The sequence below is a fragment of the Cebus imitator genome, unplaced genomic scaffold, assembly GCF_001604975.1.
Source record: "Cebus imitator isolate Cc_AM_T3 unplaced genomic scaffold, Cebus_imitator-1.0 Scaffold388, whole genome shotgun sequence".
Lineage (NCBI taxonomy): Eukaryota > Metazoa > Chordata > Mammalia > Primates > Cebidae > Cebus > Cebus imitator.
In genome coordinates, this window is record NW_016107703.1 from 380,465 (window position 1) to 401,690 (window position 21,226).

A 21,226-nucleotide genomic window follows, 5' to 3' on the forward strand; every position below is an offset into this window, starting at 1 on the left:
GTGGTGGCATGCACTTGTAGTCTCAGCTACTCAGGAGGCTGAGAGGGGAAGATTGCTGGAGCCTGGGAGTTTGAGGCTGCAGTGAGCCGAGATTGTGACACTACACTCCAGCCTGGGTGACAGAGCAAGACCCTGTCTCAAAAACAAACAAACAAAAGATGAGTCTCACTCCCTTCAAAGGCTCTAGAGGCAAATCTTTCCTGTCTCTTACCGCTCCTGGTGGCTCCAGGTGTTCCTACTTGTGGTTGTATCAATGCAGGCTCTGCCTCTGTCGCCATCACCTGGCCTCCTCCTTTGTGTTTCTGTGCCCAAACTTCGCTTTTCTTCGAAGGACACCTGTCATTGAATTAGACCCCACCTTAAATCCAAGACAAACTCATCTCAAGAGCCTTAACAAATCACGTCTTCAAGCACCCTACTTCCAAATAAGGTCACATTCTGAGGTTCCAGGTGGACACGAAGTTTTGGGGGGCATATTCAACCTACTACATATGGGATAATAATCCTCTTTGTTTAAACTTTCTCAGGTTTTCTGATATTTGCAGATGAGAGCATCCTAACGGATATGGAATTTGTTTCCAGGAGTGGGGTGCTAAAGTCACAAAACCTAAGATGAGGAATTGTCTGAGTGAAGGGTGCAGGATACCAGGCAATGAGGGCCCCACCATCCTGGCTGGGAATTTGGCCGTCACTGTGACGGAGTCATGTACAGTTAGATACAGCTGTTACCTATGATACTGTGGGTCCCAGACTTCATATTCATCAAGGCTGAGGAAGTAGTAGAAAAAAATCAGCATTCAGTAAGATTTTTTTTTTTTTTTTTGAGACAGAGTCTTGCTCTGTTGCCCAGTTTGAGTGCAGTGGCGTGATCTTGGCTCACTGCAAGATCAACCTCTGCCTCCTGGGTTCAAGCAATTCTCCTGCTTCACCCTCCAGAGTAGCTGGGATTTATAGGCACCTGCCACCACGCCTGGCTAATTTTTTGTATTTTTAGTAGAGACGGGGTTTTGCCATGTTGGTCAGGCTGGTCTTGAACCCCTGAACTCAAGTGATCCCCGTGCCTTGGCCTCCCAAAGTGCTGGGATTACAGGTGTGAGCCACTGCACCTGGCCAGTAAAGTCTTCTAAGAGAGAGTTAAGTTTGGGTTGAAGGTAGCCAATCTGAAAGCTCAAGGCAGGAATTAGGGATTTGCTAAGGGAACCCTTCTGTCTGAAGTCAGACACCTAACTGATTAAGTGTTCCATGAGGTCCTACTTTGCTGTGGTGAGGAGGGCAATTCTTGTGGTCCACGCTACAGCTGGGACCAGCAGAGAAGAGAAAGTCAAGGGCTTAGCAGAAGAAAGTCTTGGGATTCTAGGACCCCTGGAAACCTCCCATTAAGAAAATAGTATGATTGTGTGGAAGACACCGCCTCAACTCTGCTGGATGCCATCTGGTACTTGGGGTGCCATGGTGGTATGTGGGACTCATGGTGCCACAGCAGCCAGTTTGGGACCATGAGGGATGGTAAGGCCGCCAAGCAGAGATGAGCTGGGCAGAAACAGGGAAGGCTCCTGGGTGTTCTCTCACATCCTTTTGGTGTCACTGAGCCCTGAATTAGCCAATCTAGAACCTTCTTATGTGTAGACTTCTTGTTGGGAAGAATAATAAATCTGGGATCTAAACGATCCTCTTTAACTTGAATTTCCTGAGAGCCAAGTCGACAACCTAACGGATGCCATTGATGTCATGCCGACATGTCCTTGAACTCCCCACACCATCTAGGCTGGGGCCTGGGGCTTGTCCACCCCGTCCACTCCCTTGAAGCCAGTGGGGATGCTGAGGCTCAGGAAGCAGAGTTGCCGTCCCATCCCCGACCAGGGTAGAGCCCCTGGGCCAGTCTCCTGCATCCTCCTGCTCCTAGGCCCGCCCCGGGCCTGCACTGAGACTGGGGCCACTTCCCTGTTGTGGAACCTTTGCAAGAACCCGTTTTCGACAGAAATGAGGACAGCAGTGCCAATGACATGCCTCCCCAGGTTAGCCCTTTCTTTTGACCTTGGGTCTGCCAGCCCCCAGGAGGGTGGACAGGAACGGGCCTGGGGAAGGGGGGATTGAGAACTTCTCCACGTGCCGCTCCTGCCCCCTCTTCCCTTTCTCACTCCCACCTCACTCTGTCTCTCCCTCCCTCTCTCTATCTCTCCCTCCATCTCTCTGTCTCTCCCTCCCTCTCGGTGTCTCTCTCCCTCTCTCTATCTCTCACTCACTCTCTGTCTCTGTCTCTCTCTCTGCCCCTCACTCTCTGTCCCTCCATCTCTTTCTGTCTCTCCCTACCTCTGTCTCCCTCTTCCTCTCCTCTGTCTCTCCCTCTCTCTCTCCCTCTGTCTGCGTCTCTCACCCTCTCTGTTCCTCTCCCCACCTCCCATCTCTCTCCTTCTCTCTGTCTCTCCCCATCTCTCTCCCCTCTCTGTCTCTTTCTTTGTGTCTCTCCCCATCTCTCTCCCTCTCTCTGTTGCTTCCAAAATTGCTCTGTCATTCTCTGGAATGTGGGCTCATGCATTCTGGCTTCCAGCAGGCTCAGAAAGTTCTGCTTCTTATCTGACCACTGCAGAAGGCTGAGATGCTGCCAGGTGCCACTTTGCTTCTGGGGCTTGGATGCGGGGGCTGGGGGTGGCCTCTCCTCCTCGGCTTAGGCTGACCTGGCTGTGCCTCCGGCCAGAGCTCTCAGCTGGGCTTAGAGGCCCCAGGGGCCACGGTGGGGCTGTCATCGCTTGGAGCGGGGAGGCCAGACCAGAGCAGCCAGCAGCGCTTGGCGAGGCTCCAGGCAGCAGCCAGGTAGCTGGCTGCACTCCTCCCTCCTTTGGAAGTGGGGGGCCCCCCGGGGGGACCTCCGCATCACATGACCCATCAGCTGACAAAACAGGATGACTCAGCCGGCAGCTGTCGGCCCCCTGAAATAATGACAAAAACAATTAGCAATCCAAGCAGTAGCCTTTCCTTAATTATCTCCTCCGAGTTTAATTAACTAGCTAAATTATCAGCAGTAATGTAGGCATTAATTATGTCAAATTACAGTGTAAAACTCACAAAGTGTGGAAAATGTCAATTCAGCTTGGCTCACCTGCCAAGCGGGGGTGGCGGGTGCCTGTGCGTACCTTCGCGGGGACCTGTATGTGCCTTGGCGCTGGCGGGGCCGCCAGGGCTGGGGCGCCAGGGCAGGGGGCAGCGTGTGCAGGGCTGGACGGAGGGAAGACGGCGGGGACAGGGTGGGTGGGCCCCGGGGACACCGGCAGGGGTGATGTGGAAGCTTTGGCTCAGTCTGAGGGAGGGAAGGGAGGCTGCTCCTGGACCAGATGGCCAAGATGCTGAATTATTAAATTATGAATATTAATACAAATCAGACACAAAAGAGGTAATAATTTTGCTGCCCTACAGAAATAATTAACATAATTTTGATAAATTACATGATAAGAGAATCTTAAAATTGAGGTAGATTTATCTTAATTAATATCTTGGACCAGCTCCGAAAGGTAAATTGTTCCTTGGGGGGCTGGGGCAGGGTAAGCTGGGGTGGGATTCAGCCCCAGCCAGGGTCCTGGGTCTCTTTCTGTCACAGATGCTGGGATGGGGGGACAGGGTGGGAAGACTGAGAACCCAGTCTGATCCAGTTGCACTGGAGCATCTTAGGCAAGGGGCAACCCTCTCTGAGCCTGATGAAGTGTTCCATGAGGTAGTGCTTTGCTGTGGTGAGGAAGCCTCAGTTTCCCTTTCTAGGAGCCTGGGCAGCCGGCCCAGCTGGCCTCACAGGACCTTCAGCAGGGACTGCCTGGGCACTGTGGCTTCGGCCAGGCTCTGCCACCCAAATGCTCTGGCTGTGCCCGGGGACACCTGCGTATTTACCTGTGCACACCTGGCCAGGGAGACTTAGGACCCAAGAGCTCGCCCCAGCAGCTTGTCCCATTTCTGAAGGGTCTGGGGCAGGCCTCATCCTCTCTGGGCCTCAGTTTCCCTTTGGCACTATGGGAATTGGGCTTCACAGACGCTGAAGACTGTTGGCCACCCCCTATGGTCCCACTCCACACCACTCCCATCTCTCTGCGGTGTCAGCGAGTCTTGTGGTGTGGGGGGCATTCAGCAAACCTCCAAAGATGGGGAACCAGTCTTATGCAGGAGCACCAGGGCACCCAGGATGCCGCCAGTCCTCAGACTTCAACAGCCTGGCCTTCTGTGTCATGGGACAACAGGCAGCCCCTCAAGAGCTTGTCACCCAGAGGCCAGGGCTGTGCAGGGCACATGGTGTCCACGTGGCTTCAAGGCCTGTGATCTGCCCTGCTGGCCCTCAGGGCACCCTGCCATTCACTCTACTCTGGCATCATCAGCCTCTGCAGGTTTCGGACAGCCCAGGCACGCTCCCGCCTGCTGGCCCTACTGCCCACAATGCTCTGTCCTGGAGTGGTCACTCCCTGCCTCCCCACATCTTTGGTGGCCCTCCCTGACCACTCCCTATGAGGGCAGGGACTTGATCTGTCTGCTCACCACTGTATCCCCTGGGCCTGGCACATAGTAGGTGCTCAGCAAAGTGTTGCTGCATTGATTTATTGACGAATACAACAGCTTTTGTGTGGTGTATCTGTCACAACCGACATGCCAGACACCGTGCATGGCACACACTAAACAGCTGGCCACACCCGCCTGCCAGGTCCTGTCCCAGGAGCCAGCCGCATCCCCGTGGTGAGTGAGGCACGCCTCCACACCCCACCTCCCGAGGCAGAGAGCTGCCTTCTGCACAGTCCGCACCCCATGTCACCGCCCATCCAGGAGCCAGACAGCACAGAGATTGTCTCCCACGTTGACAAGGGAGTGCCTCCCTGCAACTTCAGGCGCAGGACACCCATGGGATGTGTGTTACACACTGGTCACATCACACACATGTGCTTACTAAGCCACGGAGACCCGGCTCAGGGCCTGGGTTACCCTGGGCCTGGAGTGTGTGCACACTCATGATTATAAGCAGGTGTTCATGTACGCACATGTGTTTGATGCATTTCTGTTTTAGATGGAGTCCCGCTCTGTTGCCCAGGCTGGAGTGCAGGGTGTGATCTCCACTCACTGCAACCTCCGCCCCCTGGGTTTAACTGATCCTCCTGCCTCAGCCTCCCCAGTAGCTGAGATTACAGGCACGCACCACCACACCCAGATAATTTTTCCATTTTTAGTAGAGACGGGGTTTCACCACGTTGGCCAGGCTGGTCTCAAACTCCTGACCTCAAGCGATCTACCCACCTCAGCCTCCCAAAGTGCTGGGATTACAGGCATGAGCCACCACGCCCGGCCCCTGGGGTATTTTTTGTGAGTGCAAATGTGTCTGTTCTTATGTGTCTGTTCTTACAAGAGAATAGAGGAGGGGTCATTTAGTTTTCCTTTCTGCTCCCGGCCCTCTGTTTCCTCGCCTGTGTTGGTGGGAGTTCTGACTGCAGGTGCCACTGGGAGGAACCCCGGGTCATGCTCTGTAAAGGTGGCAGCAATGTCCCCAGACCATGAACTCCCAGAACATCAGCAAGGCCCAGCTAAGGGAACTTCTTCCATACCAGGACTGGGAGAGAGGAGTCTCCACTGTACGGAGGAGGAAGCCGGGGCTCCAAGGAGGTGCAGGGGCCTCCTGGGTTGCATGAAGCAGGTGTGTGGAGGGAGCTGGTGGCAGCCAGGTTGGGATGGGCAGGAAGCAGCCACCAGGGGAGCCACCTGGCCATGCTGGTAGGCTTCCTGCAGCCTGGCCAGCTCTGGGCTCTGCAGCTCCATCACGGCTGGAGGAGCTGAGGTGGCGGCCTGGCTGTGCTGGCAGAGGAGGTAGGTGTGTTCAGGGATGAGGGGCACAGGGTAGGCAGGCTAGTCATCCTTGCCAGAGCCTTGCCCCTGCCTAGCTGGAGTCAGAGGTCTCCCCCAACACCTGCCCCCTATACCTGAACATGGTTTCTTCCAATAACAGGGTGCTTCGTACCTACCCAGGCTATACATGCTCTGAGCAGGTATAGCAATGGAGACCATGGCCTGCTTCCATCCCAGCAGAGGAGGAGAGGCAATGCACAGACGCATGCACGTAGACAGTGTCACCTCAGGTCCTGTGAAAGGCCCATGGCAAGTGGAGAAGAGCAGAGGCTGTGCAGTGCTGTGCTGTCAGGGCAGGGCGTGCCCTGCAGGGTAGGAACCTGCACGTGCAAAGGCCAGGACAGGTGGAAGTGGTGCAGAGACAGTGCGGAGGAGGAGGAGACAGGAGCATGGAAGCTGGAGGGGAAACAGGGCCCAGAACACTGAGCACCTTGAGGCTGTATTTCAGCCAGGCCGGGCGCACAGGCGGGATTCTTGGTCTGAGACAGTTTACAGGCAAGCAGCCAGGGCTGGGAGCACAGTGTGGAAGAACGCTAGCACCTCAATTGACCGGGCAGATGCCTTTGTCCTGTGCCTCAGTTTCCCCATCTGTGAAATGGGAGAACGATGCTCACCTCACAGGTGTCTCTGAACCCTGACCTGGATGGGTGGGGAGGGTTTGATGAACCACGAGGCTGATGTTCAGGTAGGCACACAGTGGTGACCCTTCTGAGGGGGATGCTGCCTGCGACCCACAGGGCTCCCAACACCAGATTTGCAAGAAGCTGCAGACTGGGAAGGCCCCAGGCTCTGGATGACATCAGAGGCGGGTGGAGCGCAGGGTGCCAGAACGTAGGGATTGGCCAGGCTCCGTGTGACCTCAGAAGGGTGGAGCACAGTGTTCCGGGCTTAGGCATTGGCCAGGTTTTTGTGTGATGTCAGATGGGGGGTGTGGAGCACAGGGTGCTGGGCCCTAGAGATTGACCAGGTTTTGTGTGATGTCAGATGGAGATGGAGCGCAGAGTACAGGGCCCTAGGGATTAGCCAGGTTTTTGTGTGACATCAGATGGTCCGGGCACAGAGTGCACAGCCCTAGGGATTGGCCAGGCTTTGTGTGACATCATATGGGGGGGTGGAGCACAGTGTGTGTGAGCCCTAAGGATTGGTCAGGCTCTGTGTGACGTTAGAGCAGGAATGGAGGGCAGCTGGTCCTCATTCTGTCACAGAGTGAGGATTTTGGACGTGAGTCTAAAGACTAAGCCTTTGTAGAGTATCAGGCAGGGGTGACGTTTGATCTGGGTTTGTGTTTTCTTATATGTTTAATTTTGAAGCATTTCAAATACAGAAAAGTACAGAAAACAGAATAACTGATAGCCATGTACCCATCACCAGGGCTAAGCAGGAGCGAACACTGCACCCTATTTGTACCAGATCTCTTGCCTGGGTTCCCTTTTTTCTTTTCATTTCTCTCTCTCTCTCTCTCTCTTTTTTTTTTTTTTTTTTTTTTTTTTTTTTTTTTTTTTTTTTTTTTTTTTTTTTGAGATGGAGTCTTACTCTGTCTCCCAGGCTGGAGTGCAGTGGTGCGATCTCAACCCACTGCAACCTCCTTCTCCTGGGTTCAAGCGATTCTCCTGCCTTAGCCTCCAAAGTAGCCAGGGTTACAGGCACTCACTACCATGCTGGGCTAGTTTTTGTGTTTTTAGTAGAGACAGGGTTTCACCATATTGGCCAGGCTGGTCTTGAACTCCTAACCTCAGGTTATCCGCCCGCCTCAGCCTCCCAAAGTGCTGGGATTACAGGTGTGAGCCACCATGCCCGGCCCAAACTCCCTTTTTAAAAGAATCTTTTTATTTTAGAATATTTAGATGTACAGAAAAGTTGCGAAGACAGCGTAGAGAATTCCTGTACACCAGCAGTCTCTCCTAATGCTAATATCTTACATTACTTTGGTGCGTTTGTCACAGCTAAGAAACCGACATCGGTACATGGCTCATCATAAAACGCCACACTTTCCCCGATTTCCTGTTTCTCCTAATACCCGTTTTCTGCTCCAGCTCCGCCTCTAGGAGCCCACGTGACATACATAGCATGGTCATATCTCCTGGGGCTCCTCTGTTCTGTGACTGTCCTTGCTTTTGATGACCTTGACAGTTTTGAGGAGTGTTGGTCAGGTATTTTGCAGAATGTCCCTGGACTTGGGTTTGTTGAGGCTTTTCTCATTGTCTGACTGAGGTTCTAGGCTTGGGGAGGAAGACCATGGAAGTGGGATGCCCTTCTTAGCACATCATCGCATCTGGGTTCTGGGGAGGTGGGAGAAGGGGCAACAGGAGGAGGTGGAGAGGGGGTGGGAGAGTGGGCACCTTATGGGGGGGTGGACAAGATTTGGCTGTGGGAGGGGCTTGGAGAGGAGTTGAGGTGGTGGCCAGGTGGGGTGGTGGTCAAGGACGTCCGGTCTGGAACTTATGCCTTTGAGTCTGGAGCGGTTGGGGAGGATTTCTTGTTTCTGGTCTAGGTACTTGGATGGGGGCGGGCTGCTGGCAGAGCCAGGGGCTGGGAGAAGGGCCTGGGGTGGAAGATGGCTCTGCTCCCCTGACATCCTGCCCCCGACTCGTTTCCGCTACATGAAGGCTCAGGGCCACCCCTCCACACTCATTGAGGAGGAAAACCTAAGGGTCTGGCATCCTCGTAATTAATTCATCAGGCGCCGTGCTGAGATAGCTGAAGATGTGCGAGTGCTTAATTACAAACTTCTACATAACCATGCGCTTTAATTACCTGGGGCTGGGAACCCTCCCACCTCGTGTCCGGCTCCAGTTGTCAGGGGAGTCCAGAGAGACAGGTGGGGCAGCTGGTTCCCCAAGGCTATTGAGGCTGGAAATGAGGGCTGGGGAGGAGGGACATATCTGGAGGTGGAAGCCCCGGATGAGTCTGCAAGATGTGCAGGTGTGGGTGCCCCCAACACCCCTTCTGGATATGGCACTGGAGCTTGGGCTGCCTGATACCAGGGTCCCAGCTGGGGTCTCTGAGGGTCTGTGTGGTGCTGGTGTGCCTTGTGCCATGCTGGTCAGGCAGGGACCTCCATGAGGATGGGGTCCTGGGCTCTACCATGAGCTCACTGCGTGACCCTCCACCAATTACCTCCTGCCTTTCAAACCAGTTTCCTCATTGATAAATGGGGCTCATTGCAGGCCAGAGAGCAACCCCTCTCCACTACGAAACAATGGGGGGTTACTGGTAGTACCCTCAGTCTCTCTTAGTTTCTGTTTCTTCATTCATCCATTAGTCTATTATTCACCCATCCATCCATCCTCCATCCATCCCTCCATCCATGCATCCACCTACACATTTATCCACCCACCCATCCATCCATCTATGTAACCATCCATCCACCCATCCACCCATCCACCTATCCCCATCTATTCATCCAGGCACTCACCCACCCACCCACCCGCCTACCCATCTACCCATCTGTCCATTCCCATCTATTCATCCAGCTACTCACTCCATCCATCCATCCACCCACTGGTCCATCCACCCATCCACCCATCCACCCACCCATTCACCATCCATTCATCTCCATCCATCCATCCACCCACCCATCCACCCATTCATCCATCCCCATCTATTTATCTAGCCACCCACCCACCTACCCATCCATCCCACCCATCCATCCACTCATCCACCCACCCACGCATCCATCCATCCCCATTCATCCACCCCCATCCATCTATCCATCCATCCATTCATCTACCTACCCACCTATCCACCCACCCACTCCACCCATCCATCCATCCCCATCTATTTAGCCACCCACCCACCTACCCATCCATCCCACCCATCCATCCATCCACCCACTCATCCACACACCCATCCATGCCCACTCGTCCACACACCCATCCATCCATCCCCATTCATCCATCCCCATCCATCTATCCATCCATCCATTCATCTATCCACCCACCTATCCACCACCCACTTCATCCATCCATCCATCCATCCACTCGTATTCACCCACTCCTCCATCCATCCATCCATCCATCCCTCCATCCATCGCCATCCAGCACTTGCAGTGTGTGTTCACAGGGTTATACTGGCTGCCCAGCATTTGAACACATACAGCAGGTACCTGACTTAGCTCAGTGTAGCGGGCACACCAGACCAAGACAAAGTGGGTGTGCAGGTGTCAGCCTGGGTTCCCTGTGTGTGTTTGGTCTGTGTGTGGGGCAGAGTCAGGCATATGGTTATAGCCCAAAGGGACATCATGGTCAGTGCTGAGCCCTGTGGTCTCAGGCCTTTTCACCCTGGGGAGAGCTGAGAATTGACCTGTGGGGAGGGTCTGACACCCACCCCCAGCATCCCCACCCAAGGATAGAGAACAGGTTTCTGACTCTGATTCTGTTATCTGTGGCCCCAAGGGGTGCGTGCATGCGTCAGTGTGAGGGTATGTCTGTGTGTGCCTTTGCCCTGTGGTGGTGAGTGAAGGTGGCCATTCCTGCCCACAGTGGTCCAGCCTGCTGTGGTCTTTGAGGGCAGGCCCACTTCAGGCTCCCCTCTCAGAGCCTCAGTTCCCCCAGCTTTGCAATGGGACCCCAGAAGGCAATCTGACCTGAGCCTCAGGCTGGCTGTGGGGATGGAATGAAGTAGTAACGTGGCATCCCCCATATCATCAGCACATGAGGGCCCCGAGACCGCACTGTGTGCAGGCCTGGGCTGCAGATCCGCTCTCCTACACTCCACACCTGGGTCCATTTTCCAGATGAGACTAACAAGGTTCAGAGCAGGAAAATGACTTCCCCAAGGCAACACAGCCAGGTGGGGACACAGCTGGGTGAGCATAGAGCTATGTGTGACTGTGTCTTGGTGGGGGTGGGAGCAAGAGACTCAGGACAGCAGGGACCTGGTGGGGGGCAGGCGGGGAGGAGGCCAGGCAGAGGTGGGGATGCATTGCCCAAGGTCATGCTTGTTAGAGACATGGCTGAGCCAGGCTGCTTTTCTCCATCCCGCCCCAGGGTCCCCAGGCAAGACCCCCCCTATCCAGCAGGTGCAGCCCGAGTTCAGGGCCTGCCACTGTGTCTGGCAGAGGCTCTGGACAGCAGTGGGTTCTGCCCGGCTGGTCCAGGGCTCCTGCTGGGTTGGCACCCGGGCCAACGCCATCTGTCCCTGGCAACCCTGTACCCTCCACCCAAAATGCCTCCCCTTCGGAGTGAGACGCTAGAGGAGGTGGCAGGGGGTGGGGGGCATGGCTGGAGATGCGGCCGCCATAGACAGAGGCACTCAATTCCCACCAGCGACAGCCACAGCCACCAGAAGGACCCCACGTGGGGCTGGACCACCTGAGCCCCCAGTCCCTGCACCGGCTCAGGGATTCCTGGAATCCTGCACTGTCTGGGGTTGGGAAAAGAACTGAGAAAACAGATGTTCTGTCTCTCAGTCCACCCCAACCTATACACATTGTGCAGATGGGCAAACTGAGGCCCAACGGGGAATCAAGCACCTGCTGAAGGCTGTTCAGTGAGTTTCCACTGTAGCCCAGTTCCCTGGCCTCCCTGCCTGGCCGGAAGGTGGCTGCCCACTCCAGTCCTGTCTCCTAACTCAATTTGCCCCGAAAGCCTGAGAATCCTCTCCCTGCACTCCACATCGCTGGTCATGTAAGATACTGTGACAGCTCAGAGTGCCGGGGGTGAGTCACTTTCAGGTACCTATTGCAAGGGGTGGGAGGTTGGATGGGTTTATACTCGTAAATAACTATTAATTAACAAATGAAAACGACTTTGCTAGGAGTTGGAGGCAGTCGTTGATTACACAGACTCTGCAACTAGGATGCTGGGCTCAAAGCCGGCGCACGACTTTCTCTGGCGTGACCCTGGGCAGGTGACTTGACTTCTCTGTCTTGGTTTCCGCATCTGTAAAACGCAGCCACATAATGGGAGGAGTCAGTGACGCAGCAGATGCTCTTATTGCACTCCTGGTGTGCATTTAAGGTTCGCAGTTGTCCTCGCTTTGCAGCCAGGAGCCCCAGAGCCGAGACCCCACTGCCCACCCCTCCAAGGCCCTGTGGGGTCTAGGTCGTGGTACTAGCCTCCTTGGCCACGCCCACGGGGGCGTGGCCTGGAATAAGGCGGACTCTGAGGGGGAGGGCATCGGGAGAAAGTATATAGGGGCGGGGGCCTTTGGGTGTGGGCGGGGCCTCGGGGCTCCGCTCTCGTCTCACCCGCGTCCAGCTGAGACCACGCAGCCAGCAGGTGGCGCTGCGGCGTTTCCTAAGCGCGCGGCGGGCGAGGCCCGCTGGGCGCTGGGACAGATGCTCCCACGTGCACACCAGACACGGGCTGCACACCGGTTACAGGTGCGCCCGACTGCACGCACACAAGCTGCATGCGTGGGCATCATTACGCACTTGCACCCACGCGCGCAGGCCTGTGCAACCCACGGACACCCCTTCCACCCTGAATCCCTGGTTGGGGATGTCTCCAGGCCTTTGCTGCACGCCTCCTCTAACCCTGCAGCCTCCGGTCTGTAGACCCCCATCCCCGCCCACTGGCCTTAGCCCACTTGGCCGCTGGCTTTCTTTCTACTGAGCACTTCAAGTCTCAGGGACCTCCCAGGCGGGAGTTGCAGGTCCCCCAGGCTGGAGGGACCAAATTTTTATTTTTATTTTTTTGAGACGGAGTTTCACTCTTGTTACCCAGGCTGGAGTGCAATGGCGCGATCTCGGCTCACCACAACCTCCGCTTCCTGGGTTCAGGCAATTCTCCTGCCTCAACCTCCTGAGTAGCTGGGATTACAGGTATGCGCCACCATGCCCAGCTAATGTTTTGTATTTTTAGTAGAGACGGGGTTTCACCATGTTGACCAGGATGGTCTCGGTCTCTTGACCTCGTGATCCACTCGCCTCGGCCTCCCAAAGGGCTGGGATTACAGGCTTGAGCCACCGTGCCCGGCAGTATTTTTTATATTTTGAGACGAAGTCTACCTCTGTTGCCAGGCAGGAGTTCAGTGGTGGGATCTCGGCTCACTGCGACCTTCTCTTCCTTGGTTCAAGCTATTCTCTTGCCTCAGCCTCCCCAGTAGCTGGGACTACAGGCACCGCCACCAGACCCAGCTAATTTTTTGTATTTTAATAAAGACAGGGTTTCACCATGTTGGCCAGAATGGTGTAGATCTCCTGACCTCGCAATCCGCTAACCTCGGCCTTCCAAAGTGTTGGGATTACAGGCGTGAGCCACTTCACCTGACCGAGGGACCACTTCTATCTGGCAGCACTGCAGCGCTGGCCCAGTTGCCCCCTGGCAGCCAGGCAGGCCTGAGGTATGGGCGGCCTCTGTAGTCAGACAAGGCCCTGAGCTGGGAGGGAACCAGGCAATGTCACACATAGCGCAGACCCAACCCAGGGCAGCGACCCTGACCACGGAATTGTGACATCAGCCTGAGCTCCTGCACCTACTGAGGGCCTGTTCAGTGTTGGCTACTTCCCAGAGGTCGCCACTGAGTTTGGAGGGAGTGGGCATTGGCCAGGGTTACCCATGGGTGGGGCTAAGACTCCAGGTACAGGGGCTTCCGAAGCCACCTTGGACGGCCAGTTTACCTTAGATGGAAGGACACTTGGCCTTGGCCTCTGGGTCCCACCTGGGCTTAAGTGATTCCCTTCAAAGGGACCCCAGGGTGAGGCTTGGAGGGTCAGGAAGGGCCAGCTCTGCCACCAGTCCACAGTGCATGATGGACAAACTCTTGCCCTCTCTGGGCCTCAGTTTCCCTGTCTGTCTGGTGGGACCACAGTGCTTATCCTAGCCTACTCCTGGGGATGGACTGCAGGCTCTGTTCCCGTGTCATTATCTGTCCAGGGTGAGCCCAACAGGTGGGTTTATCTGGAACCCTTTGGAGTCCCTACCTTTGCACACGTGACCTCCCCTTCACCAGCAGCCTCAACCTCCCATCTGTGCAATGGGCCAGTGATGCTGCCTCGCAGGGCTTGTGTGAGGTTGGTGCACACACACATTGGAAGTTGCTTGCCCAGGGAGGCCTCACTCGTATGCGTGTACTCATGTGTGTGCATGTGTGTCAACACAGAAATACACACCAAGAACCACTGCTATGACAGGCACCCTGCATCGAAGATGCCCGTACCACCTGCACGAAGGGCAAACCACAGGCAGGCCCCACCCAGCGCCCCAGCAGAAAAGAACAGCCATGTACACTCCCCCCACCCTTTCCGCCGCCCCCGAATCCTCCACGCGCACAGTTTATCTGTGCAGGTCAACAGCTTGCATTGCCGGTGCCGCAGAATTGTTCGAACACCCTGGATACGCAGAGAACACCTCTTAATTAGATTCTGCAGAACCCTGACACACAAACAAAAGATATTAATATCAAGTGGCGCAGCATCAATTGCAGTTTACACAGATCAGAGAACATTTTGGGTGCAAAGAGGTTGTGCGTGCTACGGGTTGTTACTTTACAAGTTGGGGATGTGGGCACGTGACGGGCCTGACTGCTGAGAATATGAGCGGGATCTGGGTGGCCCCGGGCGGCTGTGGGGAGGGGCGCTGGGGGCTAGAGCTAAGGACCAGGCCAGGGCTGGCTTAGAGGAAGGCCTAGGTGATTCAGGGAGGGAGGCGACACGGCCACGGCCAGAGGTATTATTATCACTGTTGTTCCCTGGAAGATGAGTTCAGAGGTCAGCCCGGGAGCCACAGCACAAAGTCTTCCCCGAGCAGAAACCCATCTTCCCTTGGAGGTCACTCAGGGTGGACTGGGATGCTGTGCTTCCCACGGTGGGGTCTGTTTTCTCTCTCTTTTAATACTTTATTACTTAAAACTTTTCATTATTTTTTACTAAATTTATTTATTTTGAGACAGAGTCTTGCTCTGTCACCCAGGCTGGAACGCAGTGGCACAATCTCGGCTCACTGCAACCTCCCCCTCCTGGGTTCAAGCAATTCTTCTGCCTCAGCCTCCCGAGTAGCTGGGATTATAGGCACCTGCCACCATGCCCAGATAATTTCTGTATTTTTAGTAGAGACAGTGTTTTGCCATGTTGGCCAGGATGGTCTCGAACTCCTGACCTCAGGTGATCCACCCACCTCGGCCTCTCAAAGCGCTGGGATTACAGGCATGAGCCACTGTGCTCGGCCTATTTTAAATTTTTATTTATTTATTTAGAAACTGAGTCTTGCTGTTAACCCAGGCTGGACTGCGGTGGTGCAATCCCGGCTTACTGAAGCCTCAATCTGCTGGGTTCAAGGGACCCTCCCACCTCAGCCTCCCAAGTAGCTGGGACCACAGGTGTACACCATCACACCTGGCTAACTTTAAAATTTTTGTAGAGATGGGGTCTTGCTTTGTTGTCCAGGCTGGTCTTGAATTCCTGGGCTCAAGCGATCCTCGTGCCCCAGCCTCCCAAAGTGCTGGGATGACAGGGTGTGAACCATCTCACCAGCAAAACTTGTTTTTTAAGGAGTAGCTTTCTTGTGCTATAATTCACATATATTATGCATTGAATTGTCCCCCAAAAGATATATTGAAGTCCTCACTCCTGACTCCTGTGAATGTGGCCTTTTTTGGAAATAGGGTAATTGTAGATGTATTCAAGTTAATATGAGCTCATTAGAGTGGGCCCTAATCCAACATGACTGGTGTCCTTATAAGAGGAAAATGCCACATGTTGACAGACACCTGGGGAGGAGAGGGCCACGCGAGGGCGGAAGCAGAGGCTGGAGTGGTGTGGCTGCCGGCCCTGGACCTCCAAGCAGCAGCAGCGCCACCAGAAGCTGGAGGGGGCTGGGACAGACCTCCCCTAAAATGCTGGGACGGATGGGGCCCTGACAACACCTTGATTTCAGAGTTCCGGCCTCCAGAACTGTGGAACTAGAAACTTCTGTTTTGTGTTTTTGTTTGCTTGCTGGCTTTTTGAGACAGGGTCTTGCTCTGTCACCCAGGTTGGAGTGCAGTGGCACAATCATGGCTCAGGGCAGCCTCAACTTACCAGTCTAAAGCAATCCTCCCACCTCCAACTCCCGAGTGGCTGGGACCACCGGCACATGTCAGCACTCCCGGCTAATTTTTTATTGGAGATTTTTGCTGCTTTGCCCAGGCTGATCTCAAACTCCTGGGCTCAAGCAATCCTCCATCCTCCCAAAGTGCTGGGATGACAGGCACCAGCCACCATGCCTGGCCATTTTCCATGTTTTTGATGCTCGGACACCTGGGGCATTGGGGACCCAGGGGCCTCCTTTTCCTAGAGAGAGCAAACAGCTCCCTGAAAGCTTGCCTTTGATATGCAGAGGAACCAGTCCAGAGCCCACTGCCACCACCTCCTCGCGGGAGTGCTCTCACCGTCAGGCCACCATCCAGCTGCCCTAATCACTCAGGGCCGGGCACAGGCAGCTAGAGGCGGCCCCCACAGGCAAAAGCTGCCAACAGTATCCCAGCTATCCAGTCCTCAGCCTGCTTCCGCAGCCTGGCCTCTTTCTTCCCAAGGAAACCCCAGGAAGTCCTCCTCCCCCTCACCCTCTCTACTGACGCCTTCTGATACAGCCCGGTGCTTCCTGGGGGCCCCCAAGAGCCCAGTCTCCTGTGTCCAGGGGACCGTGAGCATAACAGCTTCCTCCTGTGACAGCCATGTCCATGTCTGCATGTCTCACCACACCACACTCAAACAAGTCCCAGGTACCCTTAAAATACTCATGGCCTGAGTGCTAACTCTGGGAGCCAAGTGGACGCTCCCCATGGGTGCCACTCTGAGCGGTCTCCAGGCATAATCTCAAGACACAGGCCTCTTGAGGCACAGGCTGTGATACTAATGAGAAAACAGGCTCAGGGAGGTTGGGCAACTTGTCCAACATCACACAGCAGCTCGTGCTGCCAGGGTTGGAACCCTCTGTGGGCTGATTGATTTCAAAGCCTCTCGCCCCCTCCTGGGGCCTCTGCCCATGGTGACATGGCCTGGGTGATCCGGAGGCCTCTCTCCTCCTCTCTGGACTGGGATGCTCTCAGATCGTAGCCCTGAGCCGAGTTCTTAGGGATAGGTAGGCCCGTTCTTGGGGAAGGGAAACATGATGGTTTAAAGGAAACAGCCTCTGATATATTCAATTATACGTAATTTATATAATGGCTGCTGGAGTTTCCAGCCAAAAAATAATAATAATAATAATTGCATGACTTTGGTTCCAGGGCCCCAGAGATAAATTAAAGTAACGTAAAGTGAGTTTCTAATTGGCATGGGCCAGGAGCCTGGGCAGCGCCAGGTGTGTGTCTGACACACGGCAGCCCAGCTCCCTGAGGCCCTCCTGCCTGGGGCTTGGACACGTGGCTCTGAGCGCTTGGTGTGGACCTGCACTGCAGGCCACGTGGATGCCACAGGGCTCTCCCTGTCCACAGAAGCCCTGTGTTGGGAGCTGCAGGCTGTGGGGGGCTGGGGTTGAGGACGTAGCTGGAGAACATGGCTGGAGGTCCTGGGGACAGCTCCACAAGCCGCCTTAGCCCCAGCACCTGCCACCTCTGCTGTCCCCGCCCCTGCTGGCCCCCAGGGCTCACCCTGCTTAGGGAGTGAACGCTCCTAGGAGCGCTTGACAAAGCAAAACAATCCCCTTTTTCCTGCTGGGAAATAAAATCCTGTAGCCACATGCGAAGGGGACGGCCCTGGCATTCGAAAGGAGCCTGCGGGGACCTGAGTTGTCCTGGATAGTGCCCCCAGCTGCCCCTGGCCCCGTCTCACTCTCCCATCTGTAAAACAAAGCAAGGTCAGAGCCTGAGAGCTTGGACCTGCAGGATCACACACTGTGACCAAAAGGTGGGCACAGCCCCACCCACTCACTGTAAGCGCTGTGTGAGGCCCCATCTGTGTGGCCTGTGGCTTGGGTGGGTGGCCCTGAGTGGCAGCAGGGTTCCCCTGGCCCTAAAGCCCTGAGGATTTCTTTCCTGAAATGCACAGCCTTGGCCAGGCACAGTGGCTCACGCCTGGATCCCAGGGCTTTGAGAGGCCGAGGTGGGAGGATCAGTTGTAACCAGGAGTTTGAGACCAGCTTGGGCAACATATCAAGACCCTGTCTTTAGAAAATATTAGCTGGGCATGGTAGCTCATGCCTGTAGTCCCAGCTACTCAGGAGTCTGGGATGGGAGGCTCTCTTGAACCTGGGAGCTGGAGGCTGCAGTGAGCTGTGATTGCATCGCTGCACTCCAGCCTGGGCGGCAGAGCAAAACCCAGTTTCTGGATGAAAAATAAATATAAATAAATAGAATGAAAGCACGGCTTGTGATCTCCTCACTTCTCAGGTTTAAAAATGGAGGCCCAGGCTGCGTACAGTGGTTCACACCTGTAATCCCAGCACTTTGGGAGGCTGAGGTGGGAGATCACCTGAGGTCAAGGAATTCGAGGCCATCCTGGCCAACACAGTGAAACCCTGTCTCTACTGAAAATACAAAAATTAGCTGGGCATGGTGGTGCACGCCCGTAATCCCAGCTGCTTGGGAGGCTGAGGCAGGAGAATCACTTGAACCTGGGAGGTGGAGGTTGCAGTGAACTGAGATCGCGCCACTGTACTCCAGCCTGGGGGACAACAGTGAGACTCCATCTCAAAAAAAAAAAAAAAAAGAGGCCACAGGAAAGGAATTCAGGACAGGTGCAGGCATGCGGGGCTGGGGCTGGGGCTGGGCCTGTGTCCCAGGCTGGGGGTCTGCTCAGCAGCCCAGCACCAACTGCAGGGCTCCGTGTCCCCGTGAGCTCACAGGAGCACGGGGAGCCTGGACCTGGGGTGCAGTGGTATGGTGGGAGCAGAGTCCTCCTAGCCCTTCCCACCAGCTCCTCAGGCAGCCCCTTGATTTCCTACTGCTGGGTGACTGAGCTTGCACCCAGCTCCTGACCCGGTGATCCTGTTGCCTTCCAAACTGCCTCCTGACACGCTCCTCTGACACCCCCAGGTTGCTAAGGTTCCCTGTCTCCTTCTCACGCCTACCCCAAGGGCCCCCTGCTTAAAGGGGAATGCGCGCCTCTCCAGGCTGGTGCAGCACACGGAAGGGCTCTGCAAGGCCAGGGGTCTCAGGGTCCCCAAGCCATGGCACCCACCATGAGGGGCGCAGCTTGCGGCTGGCAGGTTGGTGAGCAACAGTACTTTGCTTTCTCTTTGGAATAGGATGGGAACAGATTTTTTTTTTTTCCTGTTGCCTAGGCTGGAGTACAGTGGTGTGATCTCAGCTCACTGCAACCTCCGCCTCTTGGGTTCAAGTGATTTTCCTGCCTCAACAACCCAAGTATCCGGGGTTACAGGGCGCCACCACACCCAGCTAATTTTTGTATTTTTAGTAGAGATGGGGTTTCACATGTTGGCCAGGCTGGTCTCGAACTCCTGACCTCAATGATCTGCCCCCCTCAGCCTCCCAAAGTGCTGGGATGACAGGTGTGAGCCACTGTGCCCAGCTGGAACAGATCTATTTTAAATGAACCACAGGTTAGGAAGCAAACCAATGGAGGAATAAATGTGTCGGTGAGGGAAGAAAGTCTAGAGAAATGAGAGGAAGAACCGGCCGGGGGAGGTTTCCAAAAGGCAGGTAGGAGGGTGGGCTTGTGGCAGAGGGAGGGTGGGCCTGCATTCCCTGCCTCGCTCTGGGGACAGGAGTTCTCTGTTGGGCCTGAGGTGCCCGTGACAGCAAAGTCCATCATCAACAGCTTCCTTTTTTCCAGACTCAGTAACCCCAATCTGAAATTCCCAGAAGTGTCCTCCGCTTATGAGACTCAGCTCATCCCTGGGGTCCTGGTGGGTGTCCTGTCCAGGGGACACCCTGGGCCCCTGGGGGGCATGTGCTTGAGCTCCTGTATTTTGGCACCAACTGTATATGGCAGTGGGCCGGCTCTTCACACCCTGGCTCCTGGCCTTGGAGGGCCGGCCCAGTGAGGTGGACTATGCCCCCATTCCACAGATGTGCAGAGACGGGATGGCTCTCAGAGATGGAGAGTCACCCGGGGCCCTGGGTGGGTGGTCCTCAGAGAGGCTTCAGACCCCAGCCAGCCTGGCCATCTCAGCTTTGCCCATCTTCTCCAGTTCCTGCCGCCAACCCACCACCCCCCTGGCCTCCCTCTGACTTGGCACCCAGGCCCCTTTCCCTATTCCCAGTCTCCTCCGGCCCCCTCCTCCCCTCTGATTCCCCAGTTCTGTCCTCACTCCTCTCCGGTCTGTAGCTGCAATTACAGCTAATCAGATACCTGAGCCGCTTGCGAAGCTATTAGCAGCTCTCCCTGCCCGGTGGGAAATCAGCGGGCTGGACAATTAGCTTTTTAGTTGCAATTCAGATTCTGATGCAAGCAATAAACAACTCGTACCGCTTCCTCCCTCCTCCTGCTTCCCTCCTCCCTCCCCCCCACCCCCCCCCCTTACCTCCTTCCTTCCTCCCTTCCTCCCTTCCTTCCTTCCCTCCCTCCTTCCCTCCCCCCCACCCCCCCGTCTTTCTTCTCCCTTCCTCCCTTCCTTCCTTTTTCCTTTTTCCTCCTGCTCCTGTTCCCTTTCCAATCCCGCTCCTCACCATGCCCAGGGGGCTAGGGGACCCTCCAGCATCCCTCCTCCCTGCTGACCAGGTCCAGCCCCATCCTGCACTTGGACCACCTGAGCTCCCAGCAAGCCAGGTTCCTTGCCCTTGCTCTCGTCCTCATCCTCAGGGTTTAGGACAGGTGGGGGTGACGGTGACCAGTGCTGTCTTCAGGAGGTCCATAGCTGCCACTCCCCCAAGGCCCACCCAGGCCCGGTCCTCCCACCTGCTGACTTTCTTGCCCTGTGTTTGCATGTGCACGCGTGTGAGTGTGTGCGTGCGCCCGCTCACACACGTTCCTGTTTGTAATTAAGCAGTTAATTGTGCCGGGTTCTTGATTAGCTTTGGGGGATGGTAGTGTTCTATCGAGATGAGGTGTTGTGTACAGTTCAGAATCATTTAGAGAAATTGGAGCTAATTTTGCTGTCTGCGCTTATTACTGCATTAATTTAATTTGGGTTGCTTTTAGCTCATTAACACATCTAATTAATTCGTTGACATCACTATTAAGATGTCTCTTTGAAATTGGCGTCTCCAGATAATCTGGATGGAGAGGCTGACACGCCAGGCGCGGAGCTGCCTGGGAACACGGAGAGGGGAGGGAAAGAGACCAGCCGACTAATGAATTTTCCATCAGAATCACACAGTTTGTCAGAGGAGGTGCGAGGCGGGGTGCAGGGAGCGGCAGAGACAAAGGAAGGGGGAGCCGGAGAGCTCGAAGCCGCGGCTCGCCGGGTCTTAAATATTGAATTGGTTATGAAAACAAACAGACCTTGCCAGGAAGGTAGAGGCCAGGCCAGGCGCCACCCTGCCCTGCCCCGCTCAGCCCCGGCTCTGCTCTGCTCTGGCCATTGGCGGGGCCACATCAACA